The following is a 27,905-nucleotide window of genomic DNA, read 5'->3' on the forward strand; positions in this document are numbered from 1 at the left end:
ATCAGATGGGGGGAAAAACTTTCTTTCCCCTCGAAGGGGGGACACACTAAGAAATGTGGGCGCCAGTGGGAAGGGGAGGGGGAAGGAGAGAGGGAGCTGCGCCATCAGGGGCGGGGCCGAGAGGGAAGCGCGGGCTTTGTCCCCACGCGATGGAAATTGTGGCGGGAAAAGGGGGCGCAGGAAGGAGGGGGCCTCACATGATGGGAGGCTAAGGATAAATGGGGGAAGCCGAGGTCAGACAGAGTTTGCTGACTCCCGGAAGCGATATGGGTGGAGCAACTAAGCTAGAGAGGGATGTAAAGGGGGGGGGGGTGGAGACTGGGTTGCTGCTGCTAAGGGGAAGGGGGAGCTGTTACGGGATGGGATGGTCGGGATGGGAGGGCGCCGTCGGGGGGAAAAGCGGGTGCGTGGGAACCGGGTGAGGAGCTGGGGGTAGTAAAGAGCCCCCCAACCTGGTTGATCACGTGGAACGTGAGAGGGTTGAACGGGCCGATTAAGAGGGCAAGGGTACTTGCGTACCTAAAGAAGCTAAAGGCAGACGTGGTCATGCTTCAAGAGACGCACCTGAAACTGGCGGATCAGGTCAGTTTAAGAAAAGGATGGGTGGGACAGGTATTCCACTCGGGCTTGGATGCAAAAAATAGAGGGGTGGCAATACTGGTGGGGAAACGGGTATTGTTTGAGGCGAAGAACATAGTGGCGGACAGTGGGGGTGGATATGTGATGGTGAGTGGCAGACTGCAAGGTGAGGCGGTGGTGCTGGTGAACGTATATGCCCCGAACTGGGATGACGTGAACTTTATGAAGCGTATGTTGGGGCGCATCCCGGACCTGGAGATGGGAAAGTTGGTAATGGGGGGGGGACTTCAACACCGTGCTGGACCCAGGGCTGGACCGATCCAGATCTAGGACCGGGTGGAGGAGGCCAGCAGCGGCCAAGGTGCTTAAGGGCTTTATGGAGCAGATGGGAGGAGTGGATCCCTGGAGATTTACTAGGCCAAGGAGTAAAGAGTTTTCCTTCTTCTCCCATGTCCACAAAGTGTACTCCCGGATAGACTTCTTTGTCCTATCAAAGCCATTTCAGATCATGCCCCACATTGGGTAGATCTGGAAGTAGGAGAGGAAATGGAACAGCGCCCACTCTGGAGATTAGATATGGGACTGTTGGCGGACGAGGGGGTATGTGTAAGGGTGAGGGGATGTATTGAAAGGCACCTAGAGATTAATGATGACGGAGAGGTCCAGGTGGGAGTGGTCTGGGAGGCGCTGAAGGCGGTGGTTATAGGGGAGCTGATCTCCATAAGGGCCCATAAGGGGAAACAAGAGGGTAAAGAAAGGGAGAGATTGTTGAGGGAGATTTTTTTTTTTTTTTTTTTTTTGAGAGGCAGGATTTTATTAATGTTAGACATTCGAAACATCAATGGAAAATATGCTTAAACCCTCAAAACATAAGACTCGTGGACACTCGGCTCCACACACAGCTATTATTGCTCTGAACTCTCACCCCTCACTATAATACCCATTTTACAGATCCAACAGATCGCTTACTCAAGACAGTTTGCACACATCAGATGCCTCACCTACCTGTACTTCGTATGCACTGCTCCATCAGACACTCCCTCCCAGGACAGGTACAGCACTGGGTTAGATACAGAGTAAAGCTCCCTCTGCACTGTCCCCATCAAACACTCCCAGGACAGGTACAGCACGGGGTTAGATACAGAGTAAAGCTCCCTCTACACTGTCCCCATCAAACACTCCCAGGACAGGTACAGCACGGGGTTAGATACAGAGTAAAGCTCCCTCTACACGCTCCCCATCAAACACCCCTAGTGTGGACAAAGATGTGTACGGTAGCAAACTGACTGAACTGCCCTGAAACCCATGATGAAGTGCTTTGAGAATAAAAGAAAGCAAGAATGTACAGCAGGGCTAATTTGATAAAAATAAGTCAGTTTGGCGGGGGTGGGGGGGAAAGAGTAAACACAAAGACGAGAAACAGGTGTGACCCTGCAGGGCTGGACACACAGACCCCCCCCCCCGAACTGTACAGAGAATCGAGAGACCAGGTTGCGCCCTCTCCTAGATTTCCGCGCCTGCCCGCTCAGGCCTCGCTCTCTCCTGCTGTGGCGTTCTGCACCTCCTCCTCCAGGATCGGCACGATTAGGTTGTCTTTGGACATCAGGTTGTACTTGATGACAAACTTGGTGAAGCGGTGGCAGAGGAAGGTCTCGTTCTCGTAGTCGTCGAAGATCTGGCGATGGTGGAAGTAGGCGTGGGAGAAGATCCGGTAGATCCTGCGGCAGACTGACCCCAGCTTGGCCACAGACGATTCCTTAATGCTCACCCTGCTGGGGAAATACTGTTGCTGTTGAGCAGGCAGGCGGCACCGTCCAGCGTGTGTCGGGTGTAGTTGATGGCAGGACACTCCTTCGGAATCTTGTGTGCCGCACTGAGGAATATCCACTGCTCTGTGGCTGTCATCTGGTTACAGGTGTCAGAGTGACATTCGCCCTGCAGTTTGACCGCCAAATCGTTCAGCTCCAGGCAGAACTGTCTGAGGTGTTCGTACTTCGTTGAGGGAGATTTTGAGGGTGGATAGGCAATATGCGGAGGCTCCAGATGAAGGGTTATACAGGGAAAGACGGAGATTGCATACGGACTTTGACTTGTTGACCACGGGTAAGGCGGAGGCACAATGGAGGAAGGCACAGGGAGTGCAGTATGAATATGGAGAGAAGGCGAGCCGGCTGCTGGCCCAACAACTTAGGAAGAGGGGGGCGGCGAGAGAGATCGGAGGGGTTAGAGACGAGGAGGGAAAGATGGAACGGGGAGCGGAGAGGGTGAACGGGGTGTTTAAGGTATTTTACGAGAGGCTATATAAGGCTCAACCCCCGGAAGGGAAAGAGGGAATGATGCGTTTCCTAGACCAGCTGGAGTTCCCGAAGGTTGAGGAACAGGAGATGACAGGACTGGGAGCGCAGATTGAGGTGGAGGAGGTGGTAAAAGGAATTGGGAACATGCAGGCAGGGAAGGCCCCGGGACCGGATGGGTTCCCGGTGGAGTTCTATAGGAAATACGTGGACCTGCTGGCCCCACTTCTGACGAGAACCTTTAATGAGGCTAGGGATAGGGGGACACTACCCCCGACGATGTCGGAGGCGACGATATCGCTGCTCCTGAAAAGAGACCAGGACCCGCTGCAGTGCGGGTCATACAGGCCTATTTCCCTCTTGAACGTAGATGCCAAGCTTTTGGCCAAGGTGATGGCGACGAGGATAGAGGACTGTGTCCCTGGGGTGGTGCATGATGATCAAACGGGGTTTGTTAAAGGGAGGCAATTGAATGCTAATATACGGAGGCTGCTGGGGGTGATGATGATGCCCCCACCGGAGGGGGAGGCGGAGATAGTGGTGGCGATGGATGCAGAGAAAGCATTTGATAGAGTGGAGTGGGACTACCTGTGGGAAGTACTGAGGAGATTTGGATTTTGAGAGGGGTTCATTAGATGGGTTCAGCTCCTGTACAGGGCCCCGGTGGCAAGTGTGATTACAAATAGGCAACGATCTGACCACTTCTGACTATATAGGGGTACAAAACAGGGATGTCCCCTGTCCCCATTACTGTTTGCGTTGGCAATTGAGCCACTGGCCATAGCGCTGAGGGGCTCTAGGAAGTGGAGGGGGATACTTCGAGGAGGAGAAGAGCATCGGGTGTCATTATACGCGGATGATTTGTTGTTGTACGTTGCGGACCCAGTGGAGGGGATGCCTGAGATAATGCAGACACTCGGAGTTTGGAGAATTTTCAGGATATAAATTGAATATGGGGAAGAGTGAACTGTTTGTGATGCACCCCGGGGAACAGGGCAGGGGAATAGACGATTTACCGTTGAGGAGGGTAATAAGAGAATTCCGGTATTTAGGGATCCAGATGGCCAGGAACTGGGGAACCTTGCATAAGCTTAACTTGGCACAACTGGTAGAGCAGATGGAAGAGAACTTTAGGAGGTGGGACATGGCGCCCCTGTCATTGGCGGGCAGGGTGCAGGCGGTTAAAATGGTGGTCCTTCCGAGGTTTCTTTTTGTGTTCCAGTGCCTCCCTGTACTGATTACAAAGGCCTTTTTTAAGAAGGTGGACAAGAGTATTATGAGCTTTGTGTGGGCTGGAAAGACCCCAAGAGTAAAGAGGGGGTTCCTGCAGCGCAGTAGGGACAGAGGGGGACTGGCACTGCCGAGTCTAAGTGATTATTATTGGGCCGCCAACGTGTCAATGATATGTAAGTGGATGAGGGAAGGGGAAGGAGCGGCGTGGAAAAGACTGGAGATGGCGTCCTGTAGGGAAACTAGCCTAAAAGCACTGGCGGCGGCGCCGTTGCCATTCTCCCCGAAAAAATACACCACAAACCCAGTGGTGGTGGCAACTCTGAAAATTTGGGGGCAGTGGAGACGGCATAAGGGAGTGACGGGTGCCTGGTCCCCGATAAGGAACAATCATAGGTTCGTCCCGGGAAGGATAGATGGGGGATTTAAATCTTGGCAGCGAGCAGGAATTGCGAAATTGAAGGACTTGTTCTTAGACGGGACGTTCGCGAGTCTGGGAGCACTGACAGAAAAATATGGGCTGCCACCTGGGAATGCATTTCGCTATATGCAAGTGAAGGCATTTGTGAGGCAACAGGTGAGGGAATTTCCGCAGCTCCCGGCGCAAGAGATCCAGGACAGAGTGATTTTGGGGGCATGGATGGGTGATGGCAGGGTGTCAGATATATATAGGGAAATGAGAGACGAGGGGGAGACGATGGTGGAGGAGCTGAAGGGAAAATGGGAGAAGGAGCTGGGGGAAGAGATAGAGGAGGGGCTGTGGGCAGATGCCCTAAGTAGGGTAAACTCTTCGTCCTCGTGTGCCAGGCTCAGCCTGATACAATTCAAGGTTCTACACAGGGTGCATATGACTGGAGCAAGGCTGAGTAGATTTTTTGGTGCGGGAGATGCGCGGGAAGCCCGGCGAACCACACCCACATGTTCTGGTCATGTCCGGTATTGCATGAGTTCTGGGTGGGTGTGGCAAAAGTGATTTCAAAGGTGGTGGGGGTCCGGGTCGAACCAGGCTGGGGGTTGGCTATATTTGGGGTTGCAGATGAGCCGGGAGTGCAGGAGGCGAGAGAGGCCGATGTTTTGGCCTTTGCGTCCCTAGTAGCCCGGCGAAGGATTCTACTGAAGTGGAAAGAAGCTAAACCCCCGGGCGTGGAGGCCTGGATAAACGACATGGCAGGGTTCATAAAATTGGAGCGGATAAAGTACGCACTAAGACGTTCGGCTCAAGGGCTCACCAGGCGGTGGCAATCGTTCCTCGACTATCTCGCAGAGCGATTAAGGGAAAATAGGAAAGGTAGCAGCAGCAGCAACCCAGGGGGGTGCGGGGGGGTGAGGACTCATTTGGGTCCTCAGGGGTTGTATGTGTGTGTTTATATATTAGTTATTTATATTAGATTAAGTTACTATTTTAGTTACTATTTCTGTTGTTTTTTTTATTTGTTGTTGGCAGTTGCCGTTAGTTAGTATATTATTTATTTAAAAAACGATCAATGTATATATTATTACAAAGTTTTAAAATGGGAAATTTTTGTTTTGTTTGATCGAAAAACTTTAATAAAATATATTTAAAAAAAAAAGATGAGATTGTTGAGTACTTGGAAGTGCATGATAAAATAGGACTGAGTCAGCACGACTTCGTCAAGGGGAGGTCATGTCTGACAAATCTGTCAGAATTCTTTGAGGAGGTAACAAGGAAATTAGAGCCGGTTGCGGAGATGCACTGCTAAGCCGCACGTTTCAGCAGCTCCCGTTCTAACGGACCTTTGGGCTCTTTTCGAGAGCCCCAACGGAAATGTTTAGACCAAGCCCAGTGTGGGGTGACGAAGGAAGATCCCCCCCCCCGTGTGTGTATGGAAAGGACCACTGGTAGTGGCCAGATTGCAAAGGATCCTTTGGAGCAGCGGCAGAGAAGAGAAGGGAGAAGCAAGATGGCGGCGGATGGAGCCCAGACGGCATGGGGCCCGGACCAGCAAGAATTCCTCCGACGATGTGTGGAGGAACTAAAGAAAGAGGTGCTGGCGCCGATGTTATTGGCAATCGAGGGACTGAAGGAAACACAAAAGGTCCAGGCGATAGAGCTCCGTGGAGTGAAGGCAAAGGCAGCCGAGAATGAGGATGAGATACAGGGCCTGGTGGTAAAAACGGAGACACATGAGGCGCTACAGAGAAAGGCTGGAAGCCCTGGAGAACAGCTCGAGGAGGAAGAACCTATGGGTTTTAGGTCTCCCCGAAGGAGCAGAGGGAGCTGATGTTGGGGCTTATGTGAGCACGATGCTCCATACGCTAATGGGAGCTGAGGCCCCAAAGGGCCCCCTGGAGGTGGAAGGAGCGCACCGGGTCCTTGTGAGAAGACCAAAGGCGGGTGAAATACCAAGGGCGATAGTGGTGAGATTCCACCGCTTCATGGCAGAGAGGCGGTCCTGAGCTGGGCCAAGATGGTACGGAGTAGCAAGTGGGAGAATGCGGTGATACGAGTGTATCAGGATTGGAGTGCGGAGGTGGCGAGAAGGAGGGCGAGCTTTAATCGGGCCAAGGCGGTGCTTCACAGGAAGAAAATAAACTTTGGGATGCTGCAGCCGGCGCGATTGTGGGTCACGCATCAAGGCAAGCACTACTACTTCGAAACGGCAGATGAGGCATGGACCTTCATTCAAGAAGAGAAACTGGACTAGATCTGAGAGTTTGATGTTGGGGGAAGCAATGAGGTAGTGGTACAGGAATGTAAAGTGGGGAAAGGGGAGGTTTATTATACAGCAATGTTGGATGGGAATTTCTCTCCCCTTGATGGGGGGACACGAAGAAATGTGGGCGCCGGTGGGAAAAAGGGACAGAGAGGGGAAGGGGAATGAGGGAGCTGCGCCACAGGGGGCGGGGCCGATAGGAAAGCACTTTTTTTTTTTCCCCGCCCTATGGAGATGATGGCGGGAAGATAGGCGCAGGAAGGAAGAGAGCCCCACACGCAGAGGGGTCAAAGAGAGAACGGGGGAAGCCGGGGTCAGCTAGAGTTAGCTGACTTTCGGAAGCGTTATGGGGGGAGTAACCATGCTAGGGGGGGATCGAGCCGGGGGAGGGGGGGGGGGAACTAACTGGGTGCTGCTGCTGAGTGCAAGGGGGAGCTGGCAACAGAAGAGGTGGTCGGAACCTGATGGCGCCGCCTGGGGGACCGATGGGTGCGCGGGACCTGGACGGGTAGATGGCCCAGAAAAGGGGATGGCTAGTCGGCGGGGTGGGGGGAGGGGCCGAGCAGCCCCCCAATCCGGCTGATCACGTGAAATGTGAGAGACCTAAATGGGCCAATTAAGAGGGCCCGGGTGTTTGTGCACTTAAAAAGACTGAAGGCGGACGTAGTCATGCTCCAGGAGACACCTGAAGGTGGCGGATCAGGTTAGGTTAAGAAAAGGATGGGTGGGCCAGGTATTCCACTCCGGGTTGGATGCGATAAACAGGGGGGTGGCGATACTGGTGGGGAAACGGGTATCGTTCGAGGCGAAGAACATAGTGGTGGATAACGGGGGCAGATATGTGATGGTGAGTGGTAAATTGCAGGGAGAAGCGGTCGTGATGGTGAATGTATATGCCCCGAACTGGGATGACGCGGGATTCATGAAGCGGATGCTGGGACGTATCCTGGACCTGGAGGTGGGAAGCTTGGTAATGGGGGGGGGGGGGGACTTCAACACTGTGCTGGATCCAGGGCTAGACCGGTCTAGATCCAGGACCGGGAGAAGGCCGGCAGCAGCCAAGGTGCTTAAGGGATTTATGGAACAAATGGGGGGAGTGGATCCGTGGAGATTTGCCAGGCCGTTGGCTAAAGAGTTTTCCTTTTTCTCCCACGTCCACAAGGTATATTCCCGAATAGACTTCTTTGTTATGAGTAGGGCACTGATCTCGAAGGTGGCAGGAACGGAGTATTCGGCCATAGCCGTTTCAGACCACGCCCTGTATTGGGTGGATCTGGAACTAGGAGAGGAGAGGGAGCAGCGCCCACTCTGGCGACTGGATGTGGGACTACTGGCGGATGAGGGGGTCTGTGGAAGGGTGCCGGGGTGTATTGAGAGATACCTGGAGGTCAATGACGATGGTGAGGTTCAGGTGGGGGTAGTATGGGAAGCGCTGAAGGCGGTGGTTTGAGGAGAGCTGATCTCCTTGAGAGCCCACAAGGAGAACAAGAGGGCAAAGAAAGGGAGAGATTAGTGGGGGAGATTTTGAGGGTGGATAAAAGATATGCGGAGGCCCCAGACGAAGGACTATATACAGAAAGGCGAAGACTTCAGATGGAGTTTGACCTGCTGACCACAGGAAAGGCAGAGGCACAGTGGAGGAAGGCACAGGGGATGCGATATGAGTATGGGGAAATGGCGAGCCGGCTGCTGGCCCACCAACTTCGTAAGAGGATAGCGGCGAGAGAGATTGGGGGAGTTAGGGATGAAATGGGAACTATGGAGCAGAGAGCAGGGAAGGTAAATGAGGTGTTCAAGACCTTTTATGAGAGGCTATATAAGTCCCAACCCCCGGGGGGAAAAGAGGGAATGCTACATTTTCTGGACCAACTAAGGTTCCCGAGGGTGGTGGAGCAGGAGGTGGCAGGTCTGGGGGCGCCAATCGAGGTGGACGAGGTGACTAAGGGACTGGGGAACATGCAGGCAGGGAAGGCCCCGGGACCAGACGGGTTTCCGGTGGAATTCTACAGGAAGTATGTGGACCTGTTGGCCCCGCTGCTGGCGAGAACCTTTAACGAGGCCAGGGAAGGGGGGATACTACCCCCGACAATGTCGGAGGCGACGATATCATTAATTCTGAAGCGGGATAAAGATCTGCTGCAATGCGGGTCAAACAGGCCTATCTCACTCCTAAATGTAGACGCCAAACTGCTGGCAAAAGTGCTGGCGACAAGGATAGAGGATTGCGTCCCAGGGGTGGTGCATGAAGACCAGGCAGGGTTTGTAAAGGGGAGACAACTGAATGTTAACGTTCGACGGCTGCTGGGGGTGATGATGACGCCCCCACCGGAGGGGGAGGCAGAGATAGTGGCGGCGATGGATGCGGAGAAGGCATTCGATAGGGTGGAGTGGGAGTATTTGTGGGAGGTGCTGAGGAGGTTTGGGTTCGGAGAGGGGTTTGTTAGATGGGTCAGACTCCTATATGGGCCCCAGTGGCAAGTGTAGTCACAAACAGGCAAAGATCGGGGTATTTTCGGCTACACAGGGGAACAAGACAGGGGTGTCCCCTGTCCCCGTTACTGTTCGCGTTGGCAATTGAACCACTGGCCATAGCGTTGAGGGACTCTAAGAAGTGGAGGGGGTTGGTTAGAGGGGGAGAGGAGCATCGAGTGTCACTCTACGCTGATGACTTACTGCTATACGTTGCGGACCCTGTAGAGGGGATGCCAGAGGTTATGCAGATATTGAGGTAGTTTGGAGGTTTCTCGGGATACAGGCTAAATATGGGGAAGAGCGAGCTTTTTGTAATACACCCCGGGGACCAGGGAAGAGGAATAGACGCTCTGCCGTTAAGGAGAGTGGAAAGGAGCTTCCGATATCTGGGGATCCAGGTAGCCAGGAACTGGGGAACTCTACACAGACTTAATCTGACGCGACTGGTGGAGCAGATGGAGGAGGACTTCAAGAGGTGGGATATGTTGCCGCTCTCATTGGCGGGCAGAGTGCAGGTGGTAAAAATGATGGTCCTCCCGAGGTTTCTTTTCGTGTTTCGGTGTCTCCCCATTCTGATCACAATGGCTTTTTTTTCAAAAAAATAGACAGGAGCATTATGAGCTTTGTGTGGGCAGAGAAGACCACGAGGGTAAAGAGGGGGTTCCTGCAGCGCAGTAGGGATAGAGGGGGACTGGCGCTGCCGAGCCTGAACGACTACTACTGGGCCGCCAATGTGGCGATGGTTTGTAAGTGGATGAGGGAGGGAGAGGGGGCGGCGTGGAAGAGGCTGGAGATGGCGTCCTGTAAAGGAATCAGCCGAAAGGCGCTGGTGACGGCGCCGCTGCCGTTCTCCACGAAAAGGTATACCACAAACCCAGTGGTGGTGGCAACCTTGAGGATCTGGGGGCAGTGGAGGCGACACAGGGGGGTGACGGGTGCCTCAGTGTGGTCCCCGATTAGGAATAACCACAGGTTTGTCCCAGGAAGGATGGACGGGGGGTTCCAGAGTTGGCAACGAGTAGGAATTAGGAAACTGAGGGACCTGTTTATAGACGGGACGTTTGCAAGTATGGGAGCGCTGGAGGAAAAATATGAGTTGACCCCGGGGAACATCTTCAGATATATGCAAGTGAGGGCGTTTACGAGGCAACAGGTGAGGGAATTTCCGCTGCTCCCGACACACTGGATCCAAGATAGAGTGATTTCCGGGGTATGGGTCGGGGAGGGCAAAGTGTCCGAAATATATCAGGAGATGAGAGACGAGGGGGAACCGATGATAGAGGAGCTGAAGGGAAAATGGGAAGAAGAGCTGGGGGAGGAGATTGAGGAGGGGCTATGGGCTGATGCCCTAAGCAGGGTAAATTCCTCGTCTTCGTTTGCCAGCCTTAGCCTGATTCAATTTAAGGTTCTACACAGAGCACATATGACGGGAGCAAGACTGAGCAGCTTCTTCGGAATGGAGGACAGGTGTGGGAGGTGCTCGGGAAGCCCGGCGAACCACACACACATGTTCTGGTCGTGTCTGGCATTGGGTGAGTACTGGGGGGGCGTGGCAAGGGTGATTTCAAAGGTGGTGAAGGTCCGGGTCAAGCCAGGCTGCGGGTTAGCGATATTTGGGGTAGTGGAAGAGCCAGGAGTGCAGGAGGCGAAAGAGGCCGATATTCTAGCCTTTGCGTCCCCAGTAGCCTGGCGTAGGATTTTACTCATGTGGAAGGAAGCGAAACCTCCCGGCGTGGAGGCCTGGATAAATGACATGGCAGGGTTCATAAAGCTGGAACAAATAAAATTAGCGTTGAGAGGATCGGCTCAGGGGTTCTCCAGGTGGTGGCAACCATTCCTTGACTATCTCGCGGAACGTTAAGGGAAGATAGAGTGACAGCAGCAGCAACCCAGGTGGGCGGGGGGGGCTAGAATACAAGAACAGGGATATACTTCTGAGGCTGTATAAGGCTCTGGTCAGACTCCATTTGGAGTATTGTGAGCAGTTTTAGGCCCCATATCTAAGGAAGGATATGCTGGCCTTGGAAAGGTCCAGAGGAGGTTCGCAAGAATGATCCCTGGAATGAAGAGCTTCATAGAATCTACAGTGCAGAAGGGGGCCATTCGGCCCATCGAGTCTGCACCGGCCCTTGGAAAGAGCACCCTACTTAAGTCCACACCTCCAACCTAGCCCCGTAACCCAGTAATCCCACCTAACGCTTTTGTACACCAAAGGGCAATTTATCATGGTCAATCCACCTAACCTGCACATCTTTGGACTGTGGGGGGCAAACGGAGCACCCGGAGGAAATCCACACACACGGGGGGAGAACGTGCAGACTCCGCACAGACAGTGACCCGAGCCGGGAATCGAACCTGGGACTCTGGAGCTGTGAAGCAACTGTGTTAACCACTGTGCTACCGCCCTGCCCAAAGGAGCAGTTGAGGACTCTGGGTCTGTACTTGTTGGAGTTTGGAAGGCTGAGGAGGAGTCTTATTGAAACTTACAGGATACTGCAAGACCTGGATAGAGTAAACATGGAGAGGATGTTTACACTCTTCGGAAAAACTAGAACCAGAGGGCACAACAACTCAGACTGAAGGGCCGATTCTTTAAAACAAGAGATGAGGAGGAATTTCTTCAGACAGAGGGTGGTGAATCTGTGGAACACTTTGACGCAGAAGACTGTGGAGGCCAAGTCATTGAATGTCTTTAAGACACAGATAGATAGGTTCTTCATTAATAAGGAAACCCAGGATTATGGAGAGAAGGCAGGAGAATGTGGATGAGAAAAATGTGGATTGAATGGCGGAGCACACTCGATGGGCCGAGTGGCCTAATTCTGCTCCTGTATCTTGGTCTTATGGGTGAATCCCGGGAGAGCCGGACCAGAAGTCTGGATTCGTGCCAGGCTGATCATGGTCACCCATGTCATTATGCCTGGCACGATCTGGATCACGTCCTTGCTGTGTGTTATCCACATAATGATATTTAAATTAGCTAATTTAAATATCCCGACATAAACCAGGTGCCAGAGATTCAACAGCTGCATCTGCGAGGCCTTAACCGGGTGCCGATTAGCACTGGTTTCCACAAGCGTGGACCAGGCATAATGACACCTTGGGTTTCAAAATGTCGCCCCGATCTGTGAAGTGCTGATCCTGCTGGCAAGTTCAGCTCCCCAGCGTCGGATAAATTTCAAAGTGCGGTGGGGGGAGGCGGGGAGGAGGACCTTGTTGGGAGTAGATTGATGGGATGTAATTGGCCTGCTTAGATTTGCCCTGCTTTTTTAGAAAGGACATACCTGGGCAATTTTCAACATTGCTGGGTTAAATGCTGGTGCTGTAGCTATGCTGAAATAGTTTGGAGCACAAGTCTTCAGTACTATTTTGGAATGGTGTCAAGGACCATAGCCATGGCAATGTCCTGTTCCTTCGCCGATCGCATGTGGGGTGAATCAAATTGGTTGAAGACTGGTATTCGTGATGCTGGGAACCTCTGGAGGGGGGATCATCCATTCAGCACTGCTGGGTGAAGATTGTAGGAAATGCTTTAGCCATATCTTTTTGCACTGATGTGCTGGGCTCCCCATCATTTGAGGTGGAGATATTTATGGGGACTCCTCCTCCAATGAGTTGTTTAATTGTCCATCACCATTCACGGCTCGACGTGACTGGACTGCAGAGCTTCGATCTGATCCGTTGGCTGTGGAATCACTTAGCACTGCCGATCAATTGCTGCTTGTGCTGGTTGGCATGCAAGTTATCTTGTTGCAACTTCACCAGGTTGACACCTCATTTTTAGCTATGCCTGATGCTGCTCCTTTCCATGAAAGAATATTTATTGATGTTTTTAGGACTAGTAACCTGGGCAGCTTTATTAAGCAGCTGAAAATAAGTAATTATCTAGAGTGCCTGGTCTTCTACCTGTGAACAAGCTGATTCTTAAACTTCTGAAAATTATTTAAAAGAAACACTAGCGAATCATTAAAATTAAAGCAAAATACAGCAAATGGTGGAAATCTAAAATAAGAACAGAAAATGTTGGAAAACCTGGTAGATCTGACCGCATTCATGGAGCGAGAAACAGCGTTCCCGTTCAGAGTCTTTAAGACTCTGTAAAAAGAGTCACGCAGACTCGAAATGTCAACTCTGTTCTCTCTCCACAGATGCTGCTGAATTTTTCTGGCATTTACTATTTTTATTTATACTGAATCATTTACTAGTTTCATCTTTTGTGCATGTCATTTTCTTAGTAAGTTAATCTGCGTACAAGTCATCTCATTTTCTCAGTAAGTTAAAAGCTGCTTATTAATGCTTGTGCGTCTAACAAAATGATCTTAATGTGAGGACCATTCTCTCAGATTGGAGCAATTGGTGTAAACCTATCAACTCTTCGTTCGATTTGTGGGTGGGGCTGACTTGGAGTGAAATGATTTTTAAACTAGTGTTTTTAAAAAAAATATATATTTAACACAATTTTTCTCCCTTACAAACAATAACCCCCCCCCCTCCCCGTAACAAAAAAAACCAAGAAATCGCGCAGAGCAAGATATATACATGGCAAAATGATATATTTACACAGCTTTGTACACTGGCCCTCACCCGTACGTGCCAGTTTCCCCAACCCTTCATGTTACCTCTTGCTCATCCACCCTCCCAGGCAGTCCCCCCTTTCTCCCCCCCCCCCCCCCACCCCCAAGGACGTGGTCCCCCCCCCCCCCCCCCCCCCCCCCCCCAAGGTTGCTGCTGCTGCTGACCGACCTTCCTCTAACGCTCCGCGCGATAGTCTAGGAACGGTTGCCACCGCCTGTAGAACCCCTGCGCAGACCCTCTCAAGGCGAACTTGATCCTCTCCAACATTATGAACCCAGCCATATCATTTATCCAGGCCTCCAGGCTGGGGGGCTTCGCCGCCTTCCACATTAGCAAGTTTCTTCGCCGGGCTACTAGGGACGCAAAGGCCAGAATGCCGGCCTCTTTCGCCTCCTGCACTCCCGGTTCGTCCAATACTCCAAATATCGCTAGCCCCCAGCTTGGCTTGACCCGGACTTTCACCACCTGAGATATTGCTCCCGCCACTCCTCTCCAGAACCCCTCCAGTGCCGGGCATGACCAAAACATATGGACATGGTTCGCCGGGCTCCCTGAGCACCTTCCACATCTGTCCTCCACCCCAAAGAACCTACTCAGCCTCGCCCCCGTCACATGCGCTCTGTGGACCACCTTAAATTGTATCAGGCTGAGCCTGGCACACGAGGAGGAGGAATTAACCCTACCTAGGGCATCAGCCCACAGACCTTCCTCGATCTCCTCCTCCAGCTCCTCCTCCCATTTACCCTTCAACTCTTCTACCAACGCTTCCCCCTCTTCTTTCAACTCCTGGTGTATTTCCGACACCTTGCCCTCCCCGACCCATACACCCGAGATCACCCTATCTTGAACTTCTTGTGCCGGGAGCAATGGGAATTCCCTCACCTGTCGCCCCACAAAAGCCCTCACCTGCATATATCTAAAGGCATTTCCCGGGGGTAACTCGAACTTCTTCTCCAGTGCCCCTAGGCTCGCAAACGTCCCGTTGATGAACAGGTCCCCCATTCTTCCAATCCCCGCCCGATGCCAACTCTGGAACCCCCCGTCCATCTTCCCCGGGACAAACTAGTGGTTACCCCTGATCGGGAACCACACCGATGCTCCCATTGCACCCCTGTGCCGTCTCCACTGGCCCCAGATCCTTAGCGTTGCCGCCGCCACCGGGCTTGTGGTGTACCTTGTCGGCGAGAGCGGCAGCGGTGCCGTCACCAACGCCCCCAGGCTCGTTCCTTTGCAGGACGCCATCTCCATCCTCTTCCATGCCGCCCCCTCTCCCTCCATAACCCACTTGCGGATCATCAACACATTTGCTGCCCAGTAGTAGCTCCCCAGGTTTGGCAGCGCCAACCCTCCACGGTCCCTACTGCGTTCCAGGAACCCTCTCCTTACTCTCGGGGTCTTATTCGCCCACACAAGCCCCATAATACTCCTGCCTACTCTCTTAAAAAAGGCCTTAGTGATCACGATGGGAAGGCACTGAAACACAAACAGAAACCTCGGAAGGACCACCATTTTGACCAACTGCGCTCTGCCCGCCAGCGAGAGCGGTAACATGTCCCATCTTTTGAAATCCTCCTCCATTTGCTCCACCAACCTCGTCAGATTCAGTTTATGTAGGGTCCCCCAACACCTGGCTATCTGGATCCCCAGATACCGAAAGCTCCCCTCCGCCCTCCTCAGCGGTAGGTCCCCTATCCCTCTTTCTTGGTTCCCCGCCTGTAATACAAAGAGCTCACTCTTCCCTACATCGAGCTTATAGCCCGAAAACTCCCCAAACTCCACCATCCCCTCCACTGGATCCGCCACGTACAGCAACAGGTCATCCGCATATAGCAACACCCGATGCTCTTCTCCCCCTCGGACCACCCCCCCTCCATTTATTAGACTCCCTCAATGACATGGCCAATGGTTCGATCGCCAATGCGAACAACAGGGGGACAGGGGGCACCCCTGCCTCGTCCCTCGGTACAGTCAAAAGTACTCTGACCTCCGCCGGTTCGTCACTACACTCGCCATCGGGGCTCTATAAAGGAGCTTAACCCAATTGATGAACCCTACCCCGAACCCAAACCTACGCAGCACCTCCCAGAGGTACTCCCACTCGGTCAAAGGCCTTCTCCGCGTCCATAGCTGCCACTATCTCCGCCTCTCCCTCCTCCGATGGCATCATTATCACGTTTATGTGCTGCCGCACATTGGTGTTTAGTTGCCTGCCCTTTACAAATCCCGTCTGGTCCTCGTGGATTATCCCCGGGACACAGTACTCAATCCTCGTGGCCAGCATTTTTGCCAGCAACTTTGCATCCACATTGAGGAGCGAGATCGGCCTGTACGATCCACATTGCAGTGGGTCCTTGTCCTGCTTTAGGATCAAAGAAATTGTCGTTCCGACATTGTCGGGGGCATGGTCCCCTCCTCTCATGCCTCATTAAAGGTCCTCACCAGTAGCGGGGCCAACAGGTCTGCGTACTTCCTGTAGAACTCCACCGGGAATCCGTCCGGTCCCGGGGCCTTCCCTGCCTGCATGCTCCCCAAACCCTTGCTCAGCTCCTCCAACCCAATTGGTGCCCCCAAACCAGCCACCTCTTGCTCCTCCACCCTCGGGAATCTCAGCTGATCTAGGAATCGTCTCATCCCCTCTTCCCCCGCTGGGGGCTGGGATCTGTACAGCTCTTCATAAAAGGCCTTAAATACCTCGTTTATTTTCGTCGCCCTCCGAACCGTGGCTCCCCTTCCATCTTTGACTCCCCCTATTTCCCTCGCTGCCATCCTCTTACGGAGCTGGTGTGCCAGCATCCGACTAGCCTTTTCCCCATACTCATAGGTCGCCCCCTGCGCTTTCCTCCACTGTGCCTCCGCCTTCCTTGTGGTCAACAGGTCAAACTCCGTCTGGAGCCGTCGTCTTTCCCCAAGTAATCTTTCCTCCGGGGCCTCTGCGTATCTCCTGTCCACTCTCAAAATCTCCCCCACTAACCTCTCCCTTTCCATACCCTTTGTCTTCTCCCTATGAGCCCTAATGGAAATGAGCTCTCCCCTGATCACCACCTTCAACGCCTCCCGTACCACCCCCACCCGCACCTCCCCGTTGTCGTTGGCCTCCAAGTACCTTTCGATACACCCCCTCACCTTCCCACACACCACCTCGTCCGCCAGCAGTCCCACATCCAGCCGCCACATTTAAACTAGTGTTAAAGGTTGCAGAACCTTGATTTATGCTTGACGTAACTTTTGTTTAAAGTTCCCTAATGTTTAGTGCTGGTTAAGCCTATTTGCACTGATAAAGCCAGTAGAAAACTACCCTATTGCTTCAAGCTGCTCCATTTTCAAGGGACAGTTCTTAATGTTACTGAGTATTGTGAAACCTGCAACCGCAATGTCTGAGTGCATTACTCATGTATTGTATACAATATACAATACAGGGGCGGAAAGTTGAGGGGAATGGTCTATTTGCTCTTTCAAGCCAAACGGAACAAAGGCACGTGTGCTGTGGACAGTGGCCTTTTAAGGAAATGTTCAGCTCTCTAAATGGGGCTGCCTTAAAAGGAAACCTTATGAAGCTTGTGTACTGTAACTTTTTGGACTCATTATTCAGCTTGTAAATTCATTTTACAAGCTGCTGCAGTAGGATTCCCTTTGACAGAAAATACATTGCAGTATTACAATTATAGTTTTTCTACTTCCTGGAGCTAATGTTTTTGCGAAGTCCTTTTGCAGTTAAAGCAAATAGATATTTGGCGAGTTGCTAATTAAGATGACCAGTTTGCATGCAATTATACACTGCAAGTAATGCATCTAGTTAGGAATATAGTAAATTTCATCCTAATGGAATTGAAGCATATTTTTAACCTGAAATATATTTTAATCCAGGATCATTTTTCACGCTGTGTTTCTTGGGCAAGATTAATTTGTGGAAGAGTTTTCTCTGAAAACCCATCCGGTCACCTTCGTGGAATTGGAGAAATAATACTGCAGCAGATGTCCTGTCTTTTTGAATTGCGCATGTTGTTTTGCTTTTGTAATTTAGAGCAGTAAATAACTGTCATCAGTAACAACACTGCATTTTCCTGTCCGTTTCTATTTAGAAATCTGCTTGCCATATAAGCAGAGGGTTCACACTCATATCTACATTTCTTCATGTCTCCTATCCACTGGCTACCATCACCAGGCGTTTGTTCCAGTCACCACCTTATACATTCTGTTAGGGTCACTGCACTCAGCTTTTGTGGCTTAGTTGTACTATTTATCGTTAAAAGAAGGCTGTCCAATCTCCACATTACAGCTATATGTTGCTTCTACTGCGATACCCAAGTATTCTATAACCATTTCCCCAAATTTGCTGTTTATCAGTTTGATCCCGTGTCCTATTGTCTTCCTGTCTTGGTTGAGTTTGAAGTTGTGTTCTGGATTTACTTTCTAACAGTGTTGCTGCCCCATACACATAGAAAGTCTCCGAATCATCTCCTTTTAAAGCCTCAGGTTTCTGCAGTTTTCTGCTGTCACATTATCCTGTGATGCAAAGGGTCAATCTTTTGACTGTTCGTCATTGCCTCGAGTGCTTCAGTGGCTTCCTGATGTGCTGTTGGAGATCTCAAGATGTAGGCGAATTACAGTAAAACCATGAATCCTTCTGACTTGTAGCCTGCTGTCTTTTTGGAAACATAGCTTTGCATTTCATATGCTGTTTTTTGCTGCAGGTGGGCATGGCCACCTCTGGTCCTTGGATGTCTTTCAGCTTCATCTTCAGCCATTTCAACAATATTCATGAAATACTTATACTTCTATGTTCTACTTTACAGTTTGCCTATTGAATTCCACCTGCTAATGATCTGCCTATGTAGTTATTTTGTTGCTCCCAAACTTCCATCACTTATTTAACTGTCCTTTCCTTCCTATTTTGATATTGTAAAAAGTCTTACAACACCAGGTTAAAGTCCAACAGATTGGTTTGGAATCACTGTTGGACTTTAACCTGGTGTTTTAAGACTTCTTACTCTGCCCACGCAAGTCCAAGGCCGGCATCTCCACATCATATTTTGATATTGTCTGTGCAGTTGAGGACTTTGTATTGAGCTGATGTAATAACCTGCGTGTGACATGCATGAGGTTCAACCAACTGGAGATGATTGTTCCGTTGTCCTGATTGAACCACAGATTAATCAGCATTTGTATCATAGATCGGCCTCTGTAGTAGCTGAGAGAAAGGAGTAAGAACCCGGTAATGTGTAACCAGGCCCTATGTATGTGCTGCTGTAAAGTTGAATAAATGTCTCCCTGAGAACTAGCTGGACTCCACTTGTCAATACAGTACTCTGAATCCAAGTCAACAGAAATTAGAAACTTCAAGGTTCCCAAATTAGTTACTCGACACAGCCCATTCAAAACTTTTTCCCCCCATCATCTTATCTGCTCCCTTTTATCTTTCAGTTGATTTTCTTTTATTACTTCCTGAATCTGCATTGTTGGGCAGCACGGTGGTGCAGTGGTTAGCATTGCTGCCTCAAGGCGTCGAGGACCCGGGTTCGATCCCATCCCCGGTCTGTCTGTGTGGGGTTTACACATTCTCCCTGTGTCTGGTGGGTCTCATCCCCATAACCCAAAGATGGGCAGGGTAGGTGGACTGGTCATGCTAATTTGCCCCTAAATTGGAAAGATTATTAAAAAAGAATCTGCATTGTTTCACAAGCCTGAAGTAGTATCTTTACAAACATGTAAATGAATATGATACCTTTATTTCTGTTGATAATTAAATATTCCACATGATATATTTCTGTTTCATTTATTGGTTTCTGATATTTTTACCAAATTGCACTTTGTTTTCTTTTAGTATCTGTACATTTCATTTGCTGACTGTCCTTTTTTAAACAAATTGTTCTTTGTATGTGGATGATGCTGGTAAAGCTGGATTTACTGTCCATCATGAATCCTCCTCTGAGAAAGTGGTGATGGGCTTTCTCCTGAAACCACAGCCAACCTGTGGGTAATGCTTCTCTGATAAATGTTGGGAAGGGGATTCTGGGATATCAATTCAGGGACAGTAAGGGAAATGCTGCAACTTGCAGATATAAAGTTATTTCTGTTATCTTGAGCCTCTGGTGAGGTTGTGTAGAAAGAGGAAACAGGAAATAAAAACAGTCCGAAGTATCTAATGAGACAGATATTGCATACCTCCTTCCTTCAATTCATTCATGTTAACAACTAAGTACTCTTGAAAGGTGTTATAACCTGCCTGATTACTATTGGCTATATTGTAGTTTAATAACATTATCGAAATACAGAAAATAGCACAAAAAGGACACCAAACACATGGCACACCAGAATATTCCCCCCCCCCCCCGCCCCCTTACACCAGTGGAAAGGCACACCAGCCCAACCCACCAGAATAGGCCACTCCAACACGGAGCATGGCGGAGGGGCATAATTCAGCCTGGAATAACCCCGACACATCATAACCAAACCGTACAGAGCATATCAAAAGACAAGGAACAACGCCACCAGCTGCCGAGGCAGTGCTTCCCTCACCCCCTGGCCGCAGAGACCCACATCAGTGGAAGGGCACTCCAAGCAGCCCAACTCACTGGAAAATGTCTCACTGACACGGGGTAATGGAAGAAGGAGAGGGAACAACATTCAGGACTTGTCACGACGGTCTTCAAGGTGTCCAATTGAGGTGAGCCACCACCGCCCTCTTCCTGTCATCCCAATACCCGGTCACCTGCTCCAGCCAGCCCCCGGTCCTGGCCACAAAAGTAGGAGTGGCAGGAACAACACATTTCTTTCCAGACATAGAAACGGTAAACAGTCAGCAGTCCAAACAAAAGCACCATCAGATGGTAAGTCAGTCCTCCAAACCTCCAGCATGTTGCAGTTGATTCAGGCTGCCGCCCTTCCTCACCAGCAGGAGGGCACCTGACCATAAGACCATAAGACATAGGAGCGGAAGTAAGGCCATTCGGCCCATCGAGTCCACTCCACCATTCAATCATGGCTGATTTCAACTCCATTTACCCACTCTCTCTCCATAGCCCTTAATTCCTTGAGAAATCAAGAATTTATCAACTTCTGTCTTAAAGACACTCAACGTCCCGGCCTCCACCGCCCTCTGTGGCAATGAATTCCACAGACCCACCACTCTCTGGCTGAAGAAATTTCTCCTCATCTCTGTTCTAAAGCGACTCCCTTTTATTCTAAGGCTGTGCCCCCGGGTCCTAGTCTCCCCTGCTAATGGAAACAACTTCCCTACGTCCACCCTATCTAAGCCATTCATTATCTTGTAAGTTTCTATTAGATCTCCCCTCAACCTCCTAAACTCCAATGAATATAATCCCAGGATCCTCAGACGTTCATCGTATGTTAGGCCTACCATTCCTGGGATCATCCGTGTGAATCTCCGCTGGACCCGCTCCAGTGCCAGTATGTCCTTCCTGAGGTGTGGGGCCCAAAATTGCTCACAGTATTCTAAATGGGGCCTAACTAATGCTTTATAAAGCTTCAGAAGTACAACCCCTGCTTTTATATTCCAAGCCTCTTGAGATAAAGGACAACATTGCATTTGCTTTCTTAATTACGAACTCAACCTGCAAGTTTACCTTTAGAGAATCCTGGACTAGGACTCCCAAGTCCCTTTGCACTTCAGCATTATGAATTATGTCACCGTTTAGACGTCCTACCTTTCCTGCAACAAGGCATTCAGATGCACCAGCCACCACCATTCTCTCCTCCTTCCTCCAAGAGTCAGTAGCCGTAGTCAATCAAACAAGCAGAAAGGGGGGCAGGCTGTTGTTAAATCCAACCTCAAGGTCAACCCTAGGCCAGGCTTTCTCTCTCTTCTTCTCCTCCCCCCCCCCATCTCTTCCCCCCCCCCACTTCTCCCCCCCCCCCCTCTTCTCCTCCCCCACCTCTTCTCCCCCCTCTTCTCCTCCCCCCCTCTTCTCCCCCCCCTCTTCTCCCCCCTCTTCTCCCCCCCCTCTTCTCCCCCCCCCCTCTTCTCCCCCCCCTCTTCTCCCTCCCCTCTTGGCGTCCGTCCCCCCTCTTGGCGTCCGTCCCCCCTCTTGGCGTCCGTCCCCCCTCTTGGCGTCCGTCCCCCCTCTTGGCGTCCGTCCCCCCCTCTTGGCGTCCGTCCCCCCCTCTTGGCGTCCGTCCCCCCTCTTGGCGTCCGTCCCCCCTCTTGCGGTCCGTCACCCCTCTTGGCGTCCGTCCCCCCTCTTGGCGTCCGTCCCCCCTCTTGGCGTCCGTCCCCCTCTTGGCGTCCGTCCCCCTCTTGGCGTCCGTCCCCCTCTTGGCGTCCGTCCCCCTCTTGGCGTCCGTCCCCCCCTCTTGGCGTCCGTTCCCCCCTCTTGGCGTCCGTCCCCCCCTCTTGGCGTCCGTCCCCCCCTCTTGGCGTCCGTCCCCCCCTCTTGGCGTCCGTCCCCCCCTCCTGGCGTCCGTCCCCCCCTCTCGGCGTCCGACCCCCCCTCTCGGCGCCCGTCTCCCCCCCCCCCCTCTTCTCCCCCCCCCCTCTTCTCCCCCCCCCCTCTTCTCCCTCCCCTCTTGGCGTCCGTCCCCCCTCTTGGCGTCCGTCCCCCCTCTTGGCGTCCGTCCCCCCTCTTGGCGTCCGTCCCCCCTCTTGGCGTCCGTCCCCCCCTCTTGGCGTCCGTCCCCCCTCCTGGCGTCCGTCCCCCCCTCTCGGCGTCCGACCCCCCCCTCTCGGCGCCCGTCTCCCCCCCCCCCCTCTTCTCCCCCCCCCTCTTCTCCCCCCCCCCTCTTCTCCCTCCCCTCTTGGCGTCCGTCCCCCCTCTTGGCGTCCGTCCCCCCTCTTGGCGTCCGTCCCCCCTCTTGGCGTCCGTCCCCCCTCTTGGCGTCCGTCCCCCCTCTTGGCGTCCGTCCCCCCCTCTTGGCGTCCGTCCCCCCTCTTGGCGTCCGTCCCCCCCTCTTGGCGTCCGTCCCCCCCTCTTGGCGTCCCGTCCCCCCCTCTTGGCGTCCGTCCCCCCCTCTTGGCGTCCGTCCCCCTCTTGGCGTCCGTCCCCCCTCTTGGCGTCCGTCCCCCCTCTTGGCGTCCGTCCCCCCTCTTGGCGTCCGTCCCCCCTCTTGGCGTCCGTCCCCCCTCTTGGCGTCCGTCCCCCCTCTGGCGTCCGTCCCCCCTCTTGCGTCCGTCCCCCTCTTGGCGTCCGTCCCCCCTCTTGGCGTCCGTCCCCCCTCTTGGCGTCCGTCCCCCCTCTTGGCGTCCGTCCCCCCTCTTGGCGTCCGTCCCCCCTCTTGGCGTCCGTCCCCCCTCTTGGCGTCCGTCCCCCCCTCTTGGCGTCCGTCCCCCCCCCTCTTGGCGTCCGTCCCCCCTCTTGGCGTCCGTCCCCCCTCTTGGCGTCCGTCCCCCCTCTTGGCGTCCGTCCCCCCCTCTTGGCGTCCGTCCCCCCCTCATGGCGTCCGTCCCCCCTCTTGGCGTCCGTCCCCCCCTCTTGGCGTCGTCCCCCCCTCTTGGCGTCCGTCCCCCCCTCTTGGCGTCCGTCCCCCCCTCTTGGCGTCCGTCCCCCCCTCTTGGCGTCCGTCCCCCCCTCTTGGCGTCCGTCCCCCCCTCTTGGCGTCCGTCCCCCCTCTTGGCGTCCGTCCCCCCCTCTTGGCGTCCGACCCCCCTCTCGGCGCCCCGACCCCCCCCTCTCGTCTCCACCCCCCCTCTCGTCTCCACCCCCCCTCTCGTCTCCACCCCCCCTCTCGTCTCCACCCCCCCCTTTCGTCCCCCCTTCTCGTCCCCCCCTTCTCGTCCCCCCTTCTCGTTCCCCCCACCCCCTCGTTCCCCCCCCCCCTCGTTCCCCCCACCCCTCGTTCCCCCCACCCCCTCGTTCCCCCACCCCCTCGTTCCCCCCACCCCCTCGTCCCCCCACCCTCGTTCCCCCCACCCCCTCGTTCCCCCACCCCCTCGTTCCCCCCACCCCCTCGTTCCCCCCACCCCCTCGTTCCCCCCCACCCCCTCGTTCCCCCCACCCCCTCGTTCCCCCCACCCCCTCGTTCCCCCCTCGTTCCCCCACCCCCTCGTTCCCCCCACCCCCTCGTTCCCCCCACCCCCTCGTTCCCCCCCACCCCCTCGTTCCCCCCACCCCCTCGTTCCCCCCACCCCCTCGTTCCCCCCACCCCCTCGTTCCCCCCACCCCCTCGTTCCCCCACCCCCTCGTTCCCCCCACCCCCTCGTTCCCCCCACCCCCTCGTTCCCCCCATCCCCCTCGTTCCCCCCACCCCCTCGTTCCCCCCACCCCCTCGTTCCCCCACCCCCTCGTTCCCCCCACCCCCCTCGTTCCCCCCTCGTTCCCCCCTCGTCCCCCCTCGTTCCCCCCTCGTTCCCCCCTCGTTCCCCCCTCGTTCCCCCCTCGTTCCCCCCTCGTTCCCCCCTCGTTCCCCCCACCCCCTCTTTCCCCCCACCCCCACTTCCCCCACCCCCACGTCCCCCCACCCCCTCGTTCCCCCCACCCCCACGTTCCCCCCACCCCCTCTTTCCCCCCACCCCCACGTTCCCCCACCCCCTCGTTCCCCCCCACCCCCTCGTTCCCCCCACCCCCTCGTTCCCCCCACCCCTCGTTCCCCCCACCCCCTCGTTCCCCCCACCCCCTCGTTCCCCCACCCCCTCGTTCCCCCCGCCCCCCTCGTTCCCCCACCCCCTCGTTCCCCCCACCCCCTCGTTCCCCCCACCCCCTCGTTCCCCCCACCCCCTCGTTCCCCCCACCCCCTCGTTCCCCCCACCCCCTCGTTCCCCCCACCCGCTCGTTCCCCCCACCCCCTCGTTCCCCCCACCCCCTCGTTCCCCCCACCCCCTCGTTCCCCCCCACCCCCTCGTTCCCCCCCACCCCCTCGTTCCCCCCACCCCCTCGTTCCCCCACCCCCTCGTTCCCCCCACCCCCTCGTTCCCCCCCCCACCCCCTCGTTCCCCCACCCCCTCGTTCCCCCCACCCCCTCGTTCCCCCCACCCCCTCGTTCCCCCACCCCCTCGTTCCCCCCACCCCCTCGTTCCCCCACCCCTCGTTCCCCCCACCCCCTCGTTACCCCCTCGTTCCCCCCACCCCCTCGTTCCCCCCACCCCCTCGTTCCCCCCACCCCCTCGTTCCCCCCACCCCCTCGTTCCCCCCACCCCCTCGTTCCCCCCACCCCCTCGTTCCCCCCACCCCTCGTTCCCCCCACCCCCTCGTTCCCCCCACCCCCTCGTTCCCCCCACCCCCTCGTTCCCCCCACCCCCTCGTTCCCCCCTCGTTCCCCCCACCCCTCGTTCCCCCTCGTTCCCCCCACCCCCTCGTTCCCCCCACCCCCTCGTTCCCCCCACCCCCTCGTTCCCCCCACCCCCTCGTTCCCCCCACCCCCTCGTTCCCCCCCCTCGTCCCCCCCTCGTCTCGCCCCCTCTCGTTCCCCTCCACTCGTCCCCCTCCTCTCGTCCCCCCTTCTCTCGTCCCCCTCCTCTCGTCCCCCCCCCTCGTCTCCCCCCGCTCGTCTCCCCCCTCTCGTCCCCCCCTCTCGTCCCCCCTCTCGTCCCCCCCTCTCGTCCCCCCTCTCGTCCCCCCCTCTCGTCCCCCCTCTCGTCCCCCCCTCTCGTCCCCCCTCTCGTCCCCACCTCTCGTCCCCCCCCTCTCGTCCCCCCCTCTCGTCCCCCCCTCTCGTCCCCCCCTCTCGTCCCCCCCCTCTCGTCCCCCCCTCTCGTCCCCCCCTCTCGTCCCCCCTCTCGTCCCCCCCTCTCGTCCCCCCCCTCTCGTCCCCCCCCTCTCGTCCCCCCCCTCTCGTCCCCCCCCTCTCGTCCCCCCCCTCTCGTCCCCCCCTCTCGTCCCCCCCCTCTCGTCCCCCCCCTCTCGTCCCCCCCTCTCGTCCCCCCCCTCTCGTCCCCCCCTCTCGTCCCCCCCCTCTCGTCCCCCCCCTCTCGTCCCCCCCCTCTCGTCCCCCCCCTCTCGTCGTCCCCCCCCTCTCGTCCCCCCCCTCTCGTCCCCCCCCTCTCGTCCCCCCCCTCTCGTCCCCCCCTCTCGTCCCCCCCCTCTCGTCCCCCCCTCTTGTTCCCCCCCCTCTCGTCCCCCCCCTCGTCCCCCTCTCGTCCCCCCCTCTCGTCCCCCCCCTCTCGTCCCCCCCTCTCGTCCCCCCCCTCTCGTCCCCCCCCTCTCGTCCCCCCCCTCTCGTCCCCCCCCTCTCGTCGTCCCCCCCCTCTCGTCCCCCCCCTCGGTCCCCCCCTCTCGTCCCCCCCTCTCGTCCCCCCCCTCTCGTCCCCCCCCTCTTGTTCCCCCCCTCTCGTCCCCCCCCCTCGTCCCCCTCTCGTCCCCCTCCTCTAGTCTCCCCCCCTTTAGTCTCCCCCCTCTCTAGTCCCCCCCTCTCGTTCCCCCCCTCTCGTTCCCCCCCTCTCGTTCCCCCCTCTCGTTCCCCCCTCTCGTTCCCCCCTCTCGCTCCCCCCTCTCGCTCCCCCCTCTCGCTCCCCCCTCTCGCTCCCCCCTCTCGCTCCCCCCTCTCGCTCCCCCCTCTCGCTCCCCCCTCTCGCTCCCCCTCTCGCTCCCCCCTCTCGCTCCCCCCTCTCGCTCCCCCCTCTCGCTCCCCCCTCTCGCTCCCCCCTCTCGCTCCCCCTCTCGCTCCCCCCCTCTCGCTCCCCCCTTCTTCTCTCCCCCTCCCTTCTTCTCCACCCCCCCCTTCTGCCCTCCCTTTTCTCCTCCATCCCCCCTCATGTTTGCAAATGCCTGTAGCAGACTTTCAGCAATGGAATTGAGAGCTTTCACAACCCGTGTGTGCTCTCTCCACAATCCATAGTGAGTATGAGCTCCTCCAATGAGTAGAGCGGAGAAATCATGAGCAGAGTCGCCTGCATAAATAGAGCTGGATCGTGTGGAACCAGCTAGAGGAGAGAGTAGTGGTGAAGTACAGCTGCAGTTATTTATATGTAATCGTAAATAAAGTTATTTCTTTTGACTCTACAAACTCATGCTGGATTCTTCGTTGTCCTCACAAAAAAAGGCAAGTTCATTATGCTGACAATTACAGCAGTAGCGCATGGCTACATGAGAAAAATAGCCTTGGCAACAGATTCTTAACAGTTTATCATCCCTTGGAAACAGGTGAAGACTTTTTAATAACTGCAAAACAATTGTCACCTAAGCAGAGAAAACTATGTTTATTATCAATGTGAAGCTGAGTTTGCATGTTACGTTTCACCCATTGAATAGGGATTTAGCACCAGTTTGTTGCAATCCCAGCAGAGTCCCATAACTTTTAAAAAGGACAGAATCTTCACAATGCTAACGGAGAGAAAACAGACATTTCACTTTATAAAACATTCGCTGTAACAAACAAATTCAAATAATTCTGATTTCTTTTTGCACAAATGTGGCACCACGTACAACCTCAATCTCAGCCTCGGATACAATGGATCTCCATTAATGGATTTGGGCCTCAAATTACTTTCACCAGCAACTGTATTTATCTGAAGTTCCTGTGCTTGGTCAAGGTTGATCATAATGGCATCCACAAATTCCCCCTCTGGTCACAAAAGTACTGATGGCATAACTTTCCATAGTTCCTTTTGAACAGACTGCCCATCACACCTCCCTCACAGTCTGATTCTCTGATACACTCCACTTGCTCACATGTTGCTTCACCAAGAGCATCAGCAGTTTAAATTTTTTCTTACTGCTAAACAAAAGCTTGGTCTAGTTGTACAGAGTTGTATTACTTGCTTTCCATCAACTAAAGTTTCTCTTCTAGACACACATTCTGTGCTCTGAACTGCAGACTCTGAGACGAGTTGTAAATCGATCTCCAATTGACTGTTTATTTTATTCATGGGATGTGGATGTTCCTGACTCGTCCAGAATTTATCACCCATTACTACGGTACTGGACGAGGCCCCAATTTATATTATGAAACCGAACAAGAATCCAAAAATGTATACATTTGTAAAACTGTGAGGAAAGGATACTTCATCCCAAGCGTGATTCCACTCACAAATAGGGATCTTTTATATTAAATCAAACTTTAAATTAACACCGGAGTAACCACATTAACATCACAGAAAATTGCTTTTCAATTAACAGTTACACAATTCTTAAAACAAAAGGAAACACTTTACTAATTCTACAGACTTTATCTCCAATTAAGCAAAGCCTATTAC

At 54.4% G+C, this 27,905-nt stretch overlaps 1 protein-coding gene and 1 pseudogene across 2 annotated transcripts in view; one reads left to right on the plus strand and one right to left on the minus strand.

Moving 5' to 3' along the window:
- Positions 1 to 27,905, plus strand: part of LOC140403576 (vinculin) — a 209,475-nt gene that overhangs the window by 23,213 nt on the left and 158,357 nt on the right. The gene's annotated exons all lie outside the window — the stretch shown is intronic.
- LOC140403430 (MOB-like protein phocein pseudogene) lies at positions 1,367 to 27,620 on the minus strand (annotated as a pseudogene).

The sequence above is a fragment of the Scyliorhinus torazame genome, chromosome 28 (genome assembly GCF_047496885.1).
Source record: "Scyliorhinus torazame isolate Kashiwa2021f chromosome 28, sScyTor2.1, whole genome shotgun sequence".
In the NCBI taxonomy this organism is placed as follows: Eukaryota; Metazoa; Chordata; class Chondrichthyes; order Carcharhiniformes; family Scyliorhinidae; genus Scyliorhinus; species Scyliorhinus torazame.